We start from the raw sequence: 13,525 nt of genomic DNA on the forward strand, positions 1-13,525 counted from the left end.
CCTTCATTGCTGCCCTAACCATCAATGGCATAATGGGCAGTAAGTAATAAAATTAGGTTGGGCCAAACAAAATGGATTCATGAAGAGGAAATCCTGTTTTCTGATACTGTAACTTGAAAATAAATAAGGGGGAAATCAATGGATGTCTTGTATTTGGACTTTGAGAAAAGCTTTGGAAGATTGCCACTTAAGAGGATAACACACACAAAGTGCTGGAGGAACTCAGCTGGTCAGGCAGCATCTATGGAGTGGAATAAAGAGTCTGTGCTTTAGGCTAAGACCCTTCATCAGGACAGGAAAGGAAGGAGGAATGGGCCAGAATAAGGAGCGGGAGGGTGGGAAACAGTACAAGCTAGATGGTGATAGGTGAAGCCATGTGAGTGGGAAGGTAGGTGAATGGGGTGAAGTGAGAAGCCAGGTGATAGGAGGAAAAGGTAAAGGGCTGAAGAACAAGGAATCTGATAGGAGAGTGGACCATGAGAGAAATGAAAAGAGGATGGGCACCAGAAGGAGGTGACAGGCAGGTGAAGAGAAGAGTTAAGAGGAGAGCCAGAATGGGGAATAGAAAAGAAGGGAAGGGAGTAGAAATTACCAGAAGTTGGAGAAATTAATGTTCATGCCATTAGGCTGGAGGATACCCAGATAGACTATGAGATATTGCTTCTCCATCCTGAGAGTGCCCTCATTGTGGCAGCAATGGTGGCCTTGGGCCAACATTTCAGAATGGGAGTGGGGAGCAGAATTCTCCTTTGAGGAGGTACCAGACAGACTGGGTCTATAGTATCTTCAGAAGGACAAACCATAATCTCATAAAAAAATGCAACTTCCTTGCAGGTTGATGGGGTGTAATGCAGAGGTGATGTTTCTGCTGGCTGGAGCCTCTAGAACTGACTACATAGGTTGGCAGTGTAGTAAAGAAGGCCTATGTAATGCTTGTCTTTTATTAGTCAAGGAATTTGGGTTCAAGGGTCAGGAAAAAAAATACCGCAAATACCAGTATTTCATTCCTAGTTTTCAAATACTTCATACTAGAAGGTATGCATTTAAGGTGGGTGGGACAAGTTCAAAGGCAAAGTCTAGGGCACTTTTGTTTTTACACAGAGAGTGGTGGGTGCCTGGAATGCCCTGGGGGTTATGGTGGAGGTCAGTACCATAGATGTTCTTCGTGCAGAGGCCCATGAATGTTCAGGAAGTTTAAGGATATGGACATTGTGTAAGCAGAAATGATTAGTTTAGTAGGGTATTTGATTGCTAATTTAATTAGTTTGGCACAACATTGTAGGCCAAGGAGATTTTTCCTGGGCTGTACTGTTGTTCTATGTAGAATCAAGAGGCCCAATCTCAAAATAAGTAATATTATCAAAATTAGTAACCAGGAATGTTGAGTTTCATTTATAATGAATACCAGTTCATACTCCTCCAGCCAAACTCTTTGAAGAAATATTGTTGTATTGTCAGTTATGAACTCAGCTCAGTGGCCTTGCTTTGGCATAAACACAAAAGTAATCACAGGTCCTGGTCTGACGCTGGAATATCATTAGCTAACCAATTTGAAAATCCCTCAGGGATGTTCCCTCTCTGGGCTGAGTGATAATGTAATAAGAGTCCAACAAGAGTATCTCCTGAATCTAAAATTGAGAAAAATAACTCCTCTGTCCACACTCCCCCAGCTAGAGTCAGGCAGAACTCCCCCCCCCCCCCCCCCCACACACACACACACACACACACACACAGTAATATAAAAGTCAGACCTCTCCAATACAATCCGTGCTGCCACCCAGTCCAAACTTTGAGCCCGGGCCATGACTATTACAAGTCACATTTTGATCAAAACATTGAACAATCGCAGACCAGCAGTGTTTGAAAGACGGAGCATTTTGATCAAAACATAAAAACACAATCGCAATTTTCCTCAGTAAAAGACGGACAATGAAGTAGCTACTAGATCTTTAAACTGCCACACTCGCAGAGAGCCCCCCAAATGCCGCCTGAAATACGCAGCTCGTCCCGAATCTGAAGCTTCTGGTTTCATTGTCTTCCACAAGTGGATCTGGCGAGTGGTCGAGAGGGAGACAGAAAGCGCGGGGGCGGTGCGAGCTCCGGGAAGGAGGCGGAACCCAGTTACTGCTGCAAGGTAAAGGCTTTATAGCGCCGAACAACCGACCGCTGGTTCCGACGCGACCAAATGTGTACGTGGGGCTGTTGAGTCTTTTAAAGACAAACGTAAGGAGAGATTACCGTGCCCGTGGGGTACTGATTGTACTGAGGTCTGCCTTACGACCACCAACGGCGACGAGGGCTCGGACAGGAATTTTGTGGCAGCATTGTTAATTTAAAAGGTAATACTGGGGAAGCGGAATAAAAGAAAGAAAATTGCGACATATTAAAATCAGTGCGGTGTTTGTGTGCAGTCACACAATGGAAGGGGTCTGTGTAAACAGCGCCCTCGCAGTGGTAGAGACGCGGGGTCAGTATACAGCCATGACCGATCCAACCGCAAATGTGTTGCTCTCCATCGGAAACTTTAAGGCTGCTTTCCCCTACAGTCCTCTGAATAAATAAACGGTACCACCAATGAAACTGCCATGTAAATGAGGCAAAGCATTGACAAACCTGTTCTAAACTCTCCTCAGTTCCAGCCGTGTGTATGTTTGCAAACCCATTCTACTGCGCTGTTTTCCCTTTTGGATCATTAAAATTGTATTGATCCCCATCTTTGTTGATAATGTTTGTAGTCATTTGCAACGTGAACATCGACAAACTGAAGTGTATTTCTTTGCATTCTTCTCAAAGAAGCATCGAACTACAATCACGTCAAAAGAGAGCACACAGATAAATCTAAATATGTTATTCAGAGCCTGAAAAGCTATGATCCTAATGGGACTGCACAACGTGGACCCCAACTTTACAAATTAATTTTATTTGCAAGGTGTCCATTCATTCTTTTGTGGACCTTCTTCTATAATTGGTGCTGAATGTACTCCAGTTTGTTACTTTTATTGCAGCTGTTTTAAAATTTAATCTCCTATATAAAATGTGTATGCAAATACTGCAAGATTTATTACTTGCAGCTGGAAATAACTTTGTTTTGTTTCTGTTAGGTTTTATAATTGAGGACATTTTTGTGTAGACATCTTTAAGATTGTAATGTAAAATGACAGTAAAGAAGCTCTTTGTGTTTGAAACCGCTTTTACTTTTGTCTGGTAAATAAGTGGACAAAACTTGTATTTTGTGGTTTGTGGTTGTGTTTTTTTAATGTGTGTCTTTTGCATGTTTCAATTTAGAAGCTAATGGCTAAGTTGCATATGTGCTGCAGACATTCTGTATTCTATGATAGAGATGTCATGATACAATAGAACAATGCATAATCCAGGTGGAAATGCATTATGTTTTTCAAATCATTTTTAACTATTAAATGGAAGTAGCAATTTGAAATTTTTTTTTGGTTTAGTTTTTTGCCAGGTTGCACATCAGAAGCGGCTGTTGCATTAAATTGTTCGAGCTGAATTATACAGGTCAGTGTAGTAGGTTGGGTGCCTGGTATGCATTGATTATCTGATTTTAGCTAGGGTGTTTTGATTTGAAATGATGCCACAATTGGCTCAGCCATAACTTCCCATTGAGGGGTGTGGACAGAATGGGACTTGCTTACACTAAGCCCCTGTGCTCAGTGGTTCAATGCTCCTAATCTTGGCTTGCATGTCAAGAACAGTGACTGGCGCAAGTTACTACAAGAACACTGTTTGTTGATGAATCTCTATGGGATTGAATGGCAGCGAGCAGAAAGGATTCAATATAGCCAGTTGATGCGACAAACTTAAATCTCAAGTGACAACAGCAATCAATAATATGATTTTATTTTAAACATTGCAAAATAATAATTCAAAACCAGTTCATTTACTTTAAACTGTATGCTTAATAAATGGTCAATTTGTTTTACTCCCTTGGGCAACTGTAAAACCAATTTCTGATGAAGTAAGGATCTTTGGTTTTATTGTATTTTCCATTCTAAGGGCAGTCAACGCAAATCTATCTCTACATTTGTTAATATTTTATTCCTTGTCCTGGCTTTGTAGTTGGTAGGTCGGGTTGTATACCTTTCCATAATGAAAGGGAGTATTTTAAGAAATCGAGATTGAATATGCTAGCTCTTGAAACTGACTCATAACATAGAGAATTGATTTTATATCTCCTTGGTCAGGGAGAATTGTTTGAGAAAGGGGTTCGGGTCATTGTCAAGATGCGTATCTTGGAATATTACTGTGATCTTATAATGCACTAAGAAATCTGGTAAAACATGAAATTATTTAACTTGGAAGTCAGCCAATCATTGGAAATTCACCAATATAAAGTGTTCTCTCCTGTCTGCCAGCTCCTTAAAAAGCCTATCAGGTACCGCTGTTCCATTCTGATGCCCACTACACAACCTTGTCTTTTTTTGACATTTTCTAACTCTTACATACTTTGTTCCTTCTTTGCTTTCGCTTTCTCATGGGCTGCTTGGTAATATTTCCTGGTCCATTCTTCAACACCCAAGTGTGTGAATTCTTAAAGCTGCTAAGAAGCTTTTACTGCTGCTGAGTATCCAAGAAAATCACAGCACGTTTACTGCAGAAAGTCTGATTACCTCAGGAGTGGATCTCTGCCTCATTGCCATGTGCCACTAACATGGCAATAGTAGAGTCAATCCTGATTTTCATCTTTGGAAGTCAGATTGACTCATGGATTTGTTGAGAATCGATATTTTTTCAGCAGATCTCAGAATGCCAATTCTGGAGAATCTGAGACCTTTTAAGGTAATAAAAATAGAATTCCAGGGGTATACAAGAATTCCCTAAGCTTTAAAATATGTAAATCATTCCAAAATAAACAAGGTTTATTTGTCTTCCTGAGTTGAAAATGTACAGAAAGAACATCCATGTACTGTTGGGCATATATTAGAACAAGAACAGAATGGATCTGCTTACACTTTGTATCAGAATGCAGGATCAATATCCGGTCCAGAATTAATGCTGCAATATGAAAAAGAACATAAGAAATAGGAGCAAAAAAAGCCCGTCTGGCCCATGAAGCCTGTTCCACCATTCAAAAAGGTCATCGACTATCTGGCCATGGATTCAGCTTCAGCTACCTGACTTGACTATGGATAGAACTTCATTCAGTTTCCTCACCAAGGCCAAGTTAAATATTGGCTAAAGTAGTACTTGGGATTTAACATCTTATCCCTCCTGACTGCCAGAATAAGTTTTTACAGTGGTTAGCTGGCTAGGTGGGGGCTGGAGTTTTCAGATGTTTACAAATGGTTCTTCGACTATGTTCCTGAGAACCCAGTTAAAATTTAATTTGGGTCCCTGAAGGGTTCTCCATCAAGTGAAATGAGGACATGAGTTCCAGGCTCCAACAGGAAACCTTGTGGTCTTCCTTTATGTATCCTCGACAACCCAGCTGAGGTTTTGTCCACATGACCAACCTGCCAGTTGGCAGCATCAGTTCGTTCTGGCACATGATCATTGATCCTCCCAGGAAATCAGTTTATGCTTGCCTTTGACTGGCAGATGAGGCCAGGACATCTGTCTGTGGATGTTTTTGCACTTGTCTTTCTCGTCCCTGTCCTATATCTGCTGAGAAACTCATTTTCATCTATATTTTTACAAACCTTGGCACAGAGTATCTGAGACATTGACTTGGGATTTAGGGATTGTAGTGCATCGTATGGATTACATAAGTGGAGCCTTAACCTGGACCACATAAAAGGTTGGCTAAAGGCAGTTGTAAAACAATACAAGCTATTATCAGGAAATGTGTAGATACAGTTCCTCTAATTTGTTTGATATTAATGTTTCCTAAAATCCTTTCTCATAAACTATTTTAAGTGACCATGGCCGACCATGTACTTATGAGTAATCATGTGACATGTCGAAGAAGCTTCTGAATTCACTAAGTAGAAGTCAGTGGCCTTGGAATCTTGCCATGTGATGATGGTGAATGCTTAGTGCTTGACTGAAATTTCTCTTTTCATACGTAGCAGAGATAAAATGCATTAATGTGAGCACAACCCAGATTATTACCTCTTTAGCTTATTTACTTTTAATACATTTGTTAGGAAATGTTTACGTACAAGCCTTATTTGCCACATCTTAGAATTATTTCCCCCTATTTTATTTGTGAGGTAGCTATATTTCGATAAAAACGATTTATGACATGCTTTACGAACACATAATAGCTTAAACTAGTACTCAGGTATGTATCTTTTGGTGGGGATCATGATCAGAATCAGATCTATTATCACCGGCAGAAGTCACGAGATTTGTTAACTTTATAGCAGCAGTGCAATGAAATACATGATAATATAGAAAGAAAAACTGAGTTACATTAAGTACATATATGTACATTAAGCAGTTAAATTAAAATAAGTAGTGAGGTAGTGTTCATGGGTACAATGTCCATTTAGAAATTGGATGACAGAAGGGAAGAAGCTGTTCCTGAATCACTGATTGTGTGTGTGTTGAGTCTTCTGTACTTTCTTCCTGATGGTAACAATGAGAAGAGGGCATGTCCTGGGTGGTAGGGATCTTTAATGATGGATGCCACCTTCCTAAGGCAGCACTCCTTTACGAAGGTCTCTTGCATACTTTGGAGGCTGATACCCATGGTAGAGCTGATTAATTTTACAAGTTTCTGCAACTTATTTCAGTCCTGTGCAGTAGCACCCCCTCCCCCCTGCCCCCGGCGTACCAGACAGTGATGCAGCCGGTGAGAATGCTCTTCACGGTACATCTGTGGAAGTTTTGAAGTATGCTATTTGATGAACTAAATCTCTTCAAATTGCTAATGAAATATAGCCACTGTCTAGCCTTCTTTATAGCTGCATCAGTATGCTACGTCCAGATTAGGTCCTCAGAGATATTGACATGCAGGAACTTGAAATTGCTCACTCTCCCCACTTTTGTTCCCTCTGAGGATTGGTTTGTGTTCCCTCATTTTATCCTTCCTGAAGTCCACAATCAGCTCTTTGGTCTTGATGATATTGCGTGCAAGATTGTTGCTTTGACATCACTCAACTCACTGGGCTGTCTCATCATGTTTGCTGTTTCGTCAACATCTGGTTGTATCATCAGCAAATTTGTAGATGCTGTTTGAGCTATGCCTAGCCATACAGTCATGGGTGTAGAGAGAGTCAGGCAGTGGGCTAAGCACATATCCTTGTGGAGCACCAGTGTTAATAGTCAGCGAGGTGGAGATGTTATTTCCAATCTGCACAGATTGTGGTCTTCCAGTTAGGAAGTCAAGGATCCAGTTGCAGAGTGAGGTACATAGGCCCAGGTAGCTTTTTGAGCAGGACTGTGGGAATGATGGTGTGAAATGCTGAGTTACAGTCAATAAGCAGCATCCTGATTGCATTGTCCAGGTGATTCAAGGTGGAGAGCCATTGAGATCACATCTACTGCAGACCTATTGTGATGATAAGCAAATTGCTGTGGGTCCAGGTCCATCCTGAGACTGGTGTTGATTCTAGCCATGACCAATCTCTCAAAGCGCTTAATCACTGTTAATGTGAGTGCTACTGGACAATAGTCAGTGAGGCAGGTGAGAACTTCTGACTGTAGCAGTGAGAGATTGAAAATGTCTTTGAATACTCCCGCCAGTTGGTTCGTACAGGTTTTCAGAGCCTTACCAGGTACTCCAGGCCCTCCTTCCTTGAGAGGGTTCACCCTCTTGAAAAACAGCCTGATGTCAGACTCCAAGACAGAGGTCACAGGATCGTCGAAAGCTGCAGGGACCCTCGTAGCTGTGATTCTCTTCTCCCTTTCAAACTGAGCATAAAAGGCATTGACTCGTCTGGTAATGAAGCATTGCTGCCATTCATGACGTTGGATTTTTCTCTATAGCAAGTAATGGCATGCAATCCCTGCGAGAGATGACGTGCATCCGATGTCGCCTCCAACCTCTCCCGAAATTGTTTCTTGGCTCTTGAAATCACCCTCTGCAAGTCATACCTGGTTTTCCTACACAGACCTGTATTGCCAGACTTGCCACAGATCTAGCCCTCAGCAGATTACGAGCCTTCTGGTTCATCGGAGGCTTTTGGCTTGGGAATGTACAGTAAGATTTTGTAGGCACACACTCATCCACACAGGTTTTAATGACATCGGTGACAACTGTGTGTACCCATCCTGGCTCGAAGATGACTCCCTGAAAACAGTCCAGTCCATTGATTCAAAGCAGTCCTGTAAGTGCTCCCTGGCCCATATGTTCTTGGTCCTCACCACTGGTGCTGCAATTTTCAGTCTCTGCTGATACTCAGGGAGTAGAGGTGCAGCCAGGTGATCAGACTTACAGAAGTGTGGGTGTGGATAGCACAGTAGGCACTCTTGATCTTAGTGTAACAGTGATGCAGTGTGTTATTCCCTGCTGTACTACAAGTGATTTGTTGATAATTATTTAGTGACTTTATCCAGCTGGCCTGGTTAAAATCCCCCAGCATGATGGGGAATGCTGTTTCACACCTGTTGGTTACATTGCTCAGTTCATGTAGAGCCTGTTTGACATTAGCCTGAGGTGCAATGGACAACGCTAACAAAAAGATCGATGCGATCTCCCATGGCAGGTAAAATAGCTGGCACTTAATTGCAAGATATGCCAGGTCTAATGAGCTATATTAGGACGTCACTGGCACATTAGTGCACCACGAAGGAGTTGATCATGAGGCAAACACCTTCAGCTCTACTTTTGAGAGATTTGACTGACCTATCCTGATGATGAATTGGCAAGGGAGGGGTTAACCAAGATTCTGTAAAACAAAGGACGAGTGTGTACCTAACGTCCCTCTGATCTGGCACCACAGCTCTGAGATTGTCAGTTTTGTTTACCAGGCACTGTACATTTGCCAGCAAAATGGTTGGTATTGGGAGTCAAAAAGCTTGTTCTTTAAAATGCACCATTGGACCAACATGTCGACCCCTCTTTCGCGAGTGACTGTGCTGGCGGCAGTCCCGTCTATTTCCATTGGTTTAAAGCAGTGATGGATCGTTCAAACTTCATTCCTGACTGTACACATCATAGATGCAGTTTTGGTTCTCAGCTGTAGCGGGCTAAAATGAGAATATTTCAAGTTTTCCATTGTTTCCAATGAGAGCTGCCATTAGCATAGTCTTTGATGTTGTCACTCTGGATGTAGAAGCTTCCAGATTCCCAATTCCAGAGGGATTAACACCACTTGGTTGAAATATAGTAAGGTGTGCGTATATATAAATATATCCAATATATAATTAAATCAATATATATATATATATATATATATAATATTGATCAGTTGCATTACTCTCATGTGGGATTAGCAGATTAGCTCTTGCAAGATTGGACACACAATACCAGTATCTGTATAACTCCTTAAACTTGTGCCATCCAATAATACCATAATGGATCAAGTTCACTTTTCCATCTGATCTCCACACTCCATCAATCCCCTGTCTGTAAAACCTACAGATATCAGCTTTAAATAACTGAGCCCTCTGGTAAGAGGCCATGACCCTCAGTGTAACAAAATTTCTTCCCTACTGAAACTCTTAGTCTGAGACTTGCCCTTTAGTTTGAAGCTCTTAATCTTCATCAAATAGCTTTTCAACATCTATCTATCCTTCTAACCCTTTTTACATTTTTTATGTTTCAATGAGACTGGCTCTCCCTGGCTATATACTATGTACTCTACAGACTATATACTCATGCCAACTCCTTAATTCCTACTTCCAGTCCTTTAACCAGTGCACTACCTAATACATAGATCCATAAGCCATGTTTGTTTTCTGTAACATCTTGCCTGATGTATTATTGAATCTTTCTAAAATCCACATGTATTATATCTCCTCGCTCTCTACTTTGAACGACCAAAGTCAATAATTAAAGAGACAAGAGACTGCAGATGCTAGAAATCTGGAGCAACACAGGAAGAAGCTGGTCAGGCAGTATCTATGGAGGGAAATGAGCAAATCTATTCCAGGTTGATTCTTTCATCAGGACTGGAAAGTAAAAAAGGGTGATGGTCAGTATAAAATGGGAAGAGAAGAGGTGGAAGAGCTGATGAGCGAATGCAGGTGAGGAAGTGTGATAGGCTGAAGATGGAATCTGATAGGAGAGAGCAATGGACAATAGAATAAAAGGAAGAAGGTGGGAGGGGTCCAGTGGAAGGAATATTTTGGTTGATGGGCAGGTGGATGGGATGGGGAGGGGTAAGAGAAGGTGTCGGGGATGACTAGGATCATGAAGAAGATAAGGAAGGACTGAAAGGTTGGAGACTTCCGAAGTGGGATATAGGATACTGAACCTGTAATTTACATCTAGTCTCAACTCGACAGTGAGGGAGGCCATCAGCAGGTGTGATTGTGTGGGAATGGGAAGTTGAATTAAAATGGCTGGCCTTTGGGAGATCTTGATTGGTATGGCAGATGGAGCAAAGGTGCTTGACGTGATAATAAGATCTGTAATTACATGATTTCCCTTTCAGAAATTACTGAATCAAATTATGGCTTTCTGAATGTCTGTTTACCAAGTCAGGTAACAGATTTCATCATTTTTCCTCACAACTGATGTTAACTGTCAACTGGCCTGTACTTCCCTGTTTCAGTGCTCTCTTTATGGTTGTATTTGTGATTTTCAGCCTATTAAGACAGTTTCAAACTGCAGTGAATGTTAGAGGTGCTTCATGGATGCACCTTTTGCATCTTTTGCCATCTATTTTATAATTTTGTGTTGCTGGTCGTTTAATTTCTCAATAACTTTCCATTTACTGATGCAAATTAATCTTAAGCCTCCCAGTCATTACATCCTTTGTTCCTGGGTATTTCTGGGACACGTATTGTAGTAGGGTTGAGTTGTTTTCCGATCTTGGCAATCCATTTGCAAATGTTTCGTCATCATACGAGGAGACATTATCAGTGTTCATGACCAAATCAGTAACAGATTTCATCATATTTCCTAACACAGATGAACAGTGCACTGCTGAACTCTCCTCAAATGGTGATGAAACGTTTGCAAATGGATTGCCAGGAATGGAGAGCAACTCAAGCTACGCGTTTTCTGAATTATTTCTACATATATTGTACTTTGTAATAGATTCAAAATTTGTTCAATCCTTAAGTAATTTCTTTAATCCTCTTTATAGTTTCTCTTGCATCTGCCACAAGCCCAAGTTTATTTTTATTGCTTTATTTATGTGGTTGTAGGAGAGCCTAGTATCTTTATGTCTTGCTGGCATATACTAATTTTCTCTTGCTCTCTTTACCAGTATTTATTCATCCTTTATCAGTTGAACAAAGACCAGGTCTTGTATTTATATATCACATTCATGACCCACCTAAGTTCTTAATGAAAAAGCAGTGTAAAAAGTGTTGTGATAACATCTGAATAATATATTGTTGACTCCATTCTGTTTAGTAATATTGATTAATGGCCAATTATCGGACTGGAACACCAGAGATACCTCTGTGCTCTTTGGAATAGTGTCATGGGACCTTTTTGCTTCTACTGAAGTGGGCGGGCCCTTGTCTTAACTCCACATTTGAAACGTAGAACATCCTACCATTCAACACGGGAGCATCAGCCTAGAATTTTGTTTAGTTTCAGACTCTGGAGTGGGACTCATACTGAGAATATTCAAATTCATGAAGCAAGAGGTCCATCTACTGAGAAATAACAGATATGGAAATTTGATGATCAAAGTTATTCTTGGAGATAGATTAGGGCTCAGGGCTCAGGAGGAAAAACTGAAATAAAATGAAGAGAATTAAGAACATTTTTGATGCAATGTACATGACCAAGTTAGATTGCATTTCCAGTTGCGGGTGTGTCATCAGACTATTATCATCCAATGAGCCTTTTATTTTCATATAGATGTACAAATCTGGTGACATGTGAAATTTGTCTGTATGCCTGAAGGTCCCGGAAAGAGAGTGGTGGATACAAGTGTAGGTATAGGATGAGATGGGTCAGATAGATGCAGAAAGGAGAGAAATGGTGCTTTTAAGACTGGAAAGTCTCAGCAATCCAGAACATAAGGTGTCATGGTAACGTAGTGGTGAGCACAATGCTTTACAGTATCAGTGACCTGGTTTATTCCTGCCGCTTCCTGTAAGAAGTATGTACCTTCTCCCCCCCTTGACGATATTGGTCTCCTCCCACAGTCCAAAGCCATACCAGTTGGTAGGTCAATTGGTCATCGTAAATTGTCCCCTAATCAGGCTAGGATTAATTCGGGGGATTGCTGGGTGTGCAGCTTGAAGAGCCGCAAGGGCTTATTGCATGCTGTATCTCAATAATAAAACACAGAATGCTAGAAGCACAGTACAGACCCTTTGACCTGTGGTGTTGAGTTGACCTTTTAACCTACTTTAAGATCGATCTAACCTTTCCCTCCTATGTAGCCCTCCATTTTTCTATCATTTATGTGCCTGCCTAGGAGTTTCTGAAATTCCCCTGATGTATCAGAGTCAGAATCAGCATCGCCAATACCACCTCCCCTGGCAGTTCGTCCCATGCACTCACCACTCCGAGAGAGAGGGGGAGAGGGAGAGATATAGATAGATATTACCTCTGACATCCCGTACAATTACCTTAAAATTATGACCCCCAGTATTAGCCATTTCCACCTGGGGAAAAAGTCTCTGGCTAAAAACTCAATCTATGCCTCTTATCATCTTGTGCACCCCTATCAAATCACCTGTCATCCTCGGTCACTCCAAAGAGAAAAGCCCTAGCTTGCCCAACCTACCCTCATAAGACATGCACTTTAATGTAGTCGGCTTCCTGGTAAATCTCCTCTACACTTACTCTAAAGCTTCTATATGTGTTCTATAATGAGAGAACCAGAACTGAACACAATATTCCAAGTGTGGTCTAACCAAGGTTTTATAGAGCTGCAGCATCGTCTTGTGGCTCTTGGACTTAATCCCCTGACTAAGGAATGCCAATAAACCGTGTGCCTTTTTAATCACCCTACTGACTTTCATGAGAACTTTGAGGGCTCTGTGGATGTTCACCCCAACTGTTCAAAGGTCAAAAGATTTATTATTAAAGTATGTATATGTTATAGAGCCTTCAGATTCATCTCCTTACAAGTAGCTGCAAAACAAAGAAACACCAGAAGGACCCACTTTGGAAAAAAAAGAGTCAACCACCCAATGTACAAAGAGGAAGAAAGACAAACCGTACAATCAATAAAAGTAAGCAAATGGCATTCAGAACTGGTTTTACAAAAGACACACAGTCAGTTATCGCTGCAGCTGAAGCAGGACATGACTTCTGTTTGGTGTAAGGCCGAGTAAACGTTGCAAAGCAGCAAGCAGAACTGCCTCTGGTCCCACCCTGACCTTTTCCCTCTTGCTCAGCACTTAAATCGTATCACTATTGGGCCGTTCCTCGCTCTTGGACAGCTCTGGGGCCTGGACCCTGCTGCCACAATTTGGTCCGTACTTGACCTTCCCAGTTTGGCCCAGCACTTAAATCAACCAGACATCGGGACTTTCCTCGCTG

General features: G+C 41.4%; 1 protein-coding gene across 1 annotated transcript in view; it reads left to right on the forward strand.

Annotated features, from left to right (window-relative positions):
- Positions 1–2,140: 2,140 nt before the first annotated feature.
- Positions 2,141–13,525, forward strand: part of LOC132381196 (neuron navigator 1-like) — a 752,075-nt gene continuing 740,690 nt past the window's right edge. The window contains exon 1 of the mRNA XM_059950487.1: positions 2,141–2,339. The gene's annotated coding sequence lies outside the window, so the exon portion shown is untranslated. The remainder of the gene's footprint in view (positions 2,340–13,525) is intronic.

This window comes from Hypanus sabinus, chromosome 25 (assembly GCF_030144855.1).
Source record: "Hypanus sabinus isolate sHypSab1 chromosome 25, sHypSab1.hap1, whole genome shotgun sequence".
Classification (NCBI taxonomy): Eukaryota; Metazoa; Chordata; class Chondrichthyes; order Myliobatiformes; family Dasyatidae; genus Hypanus; species Hypanus sabinus.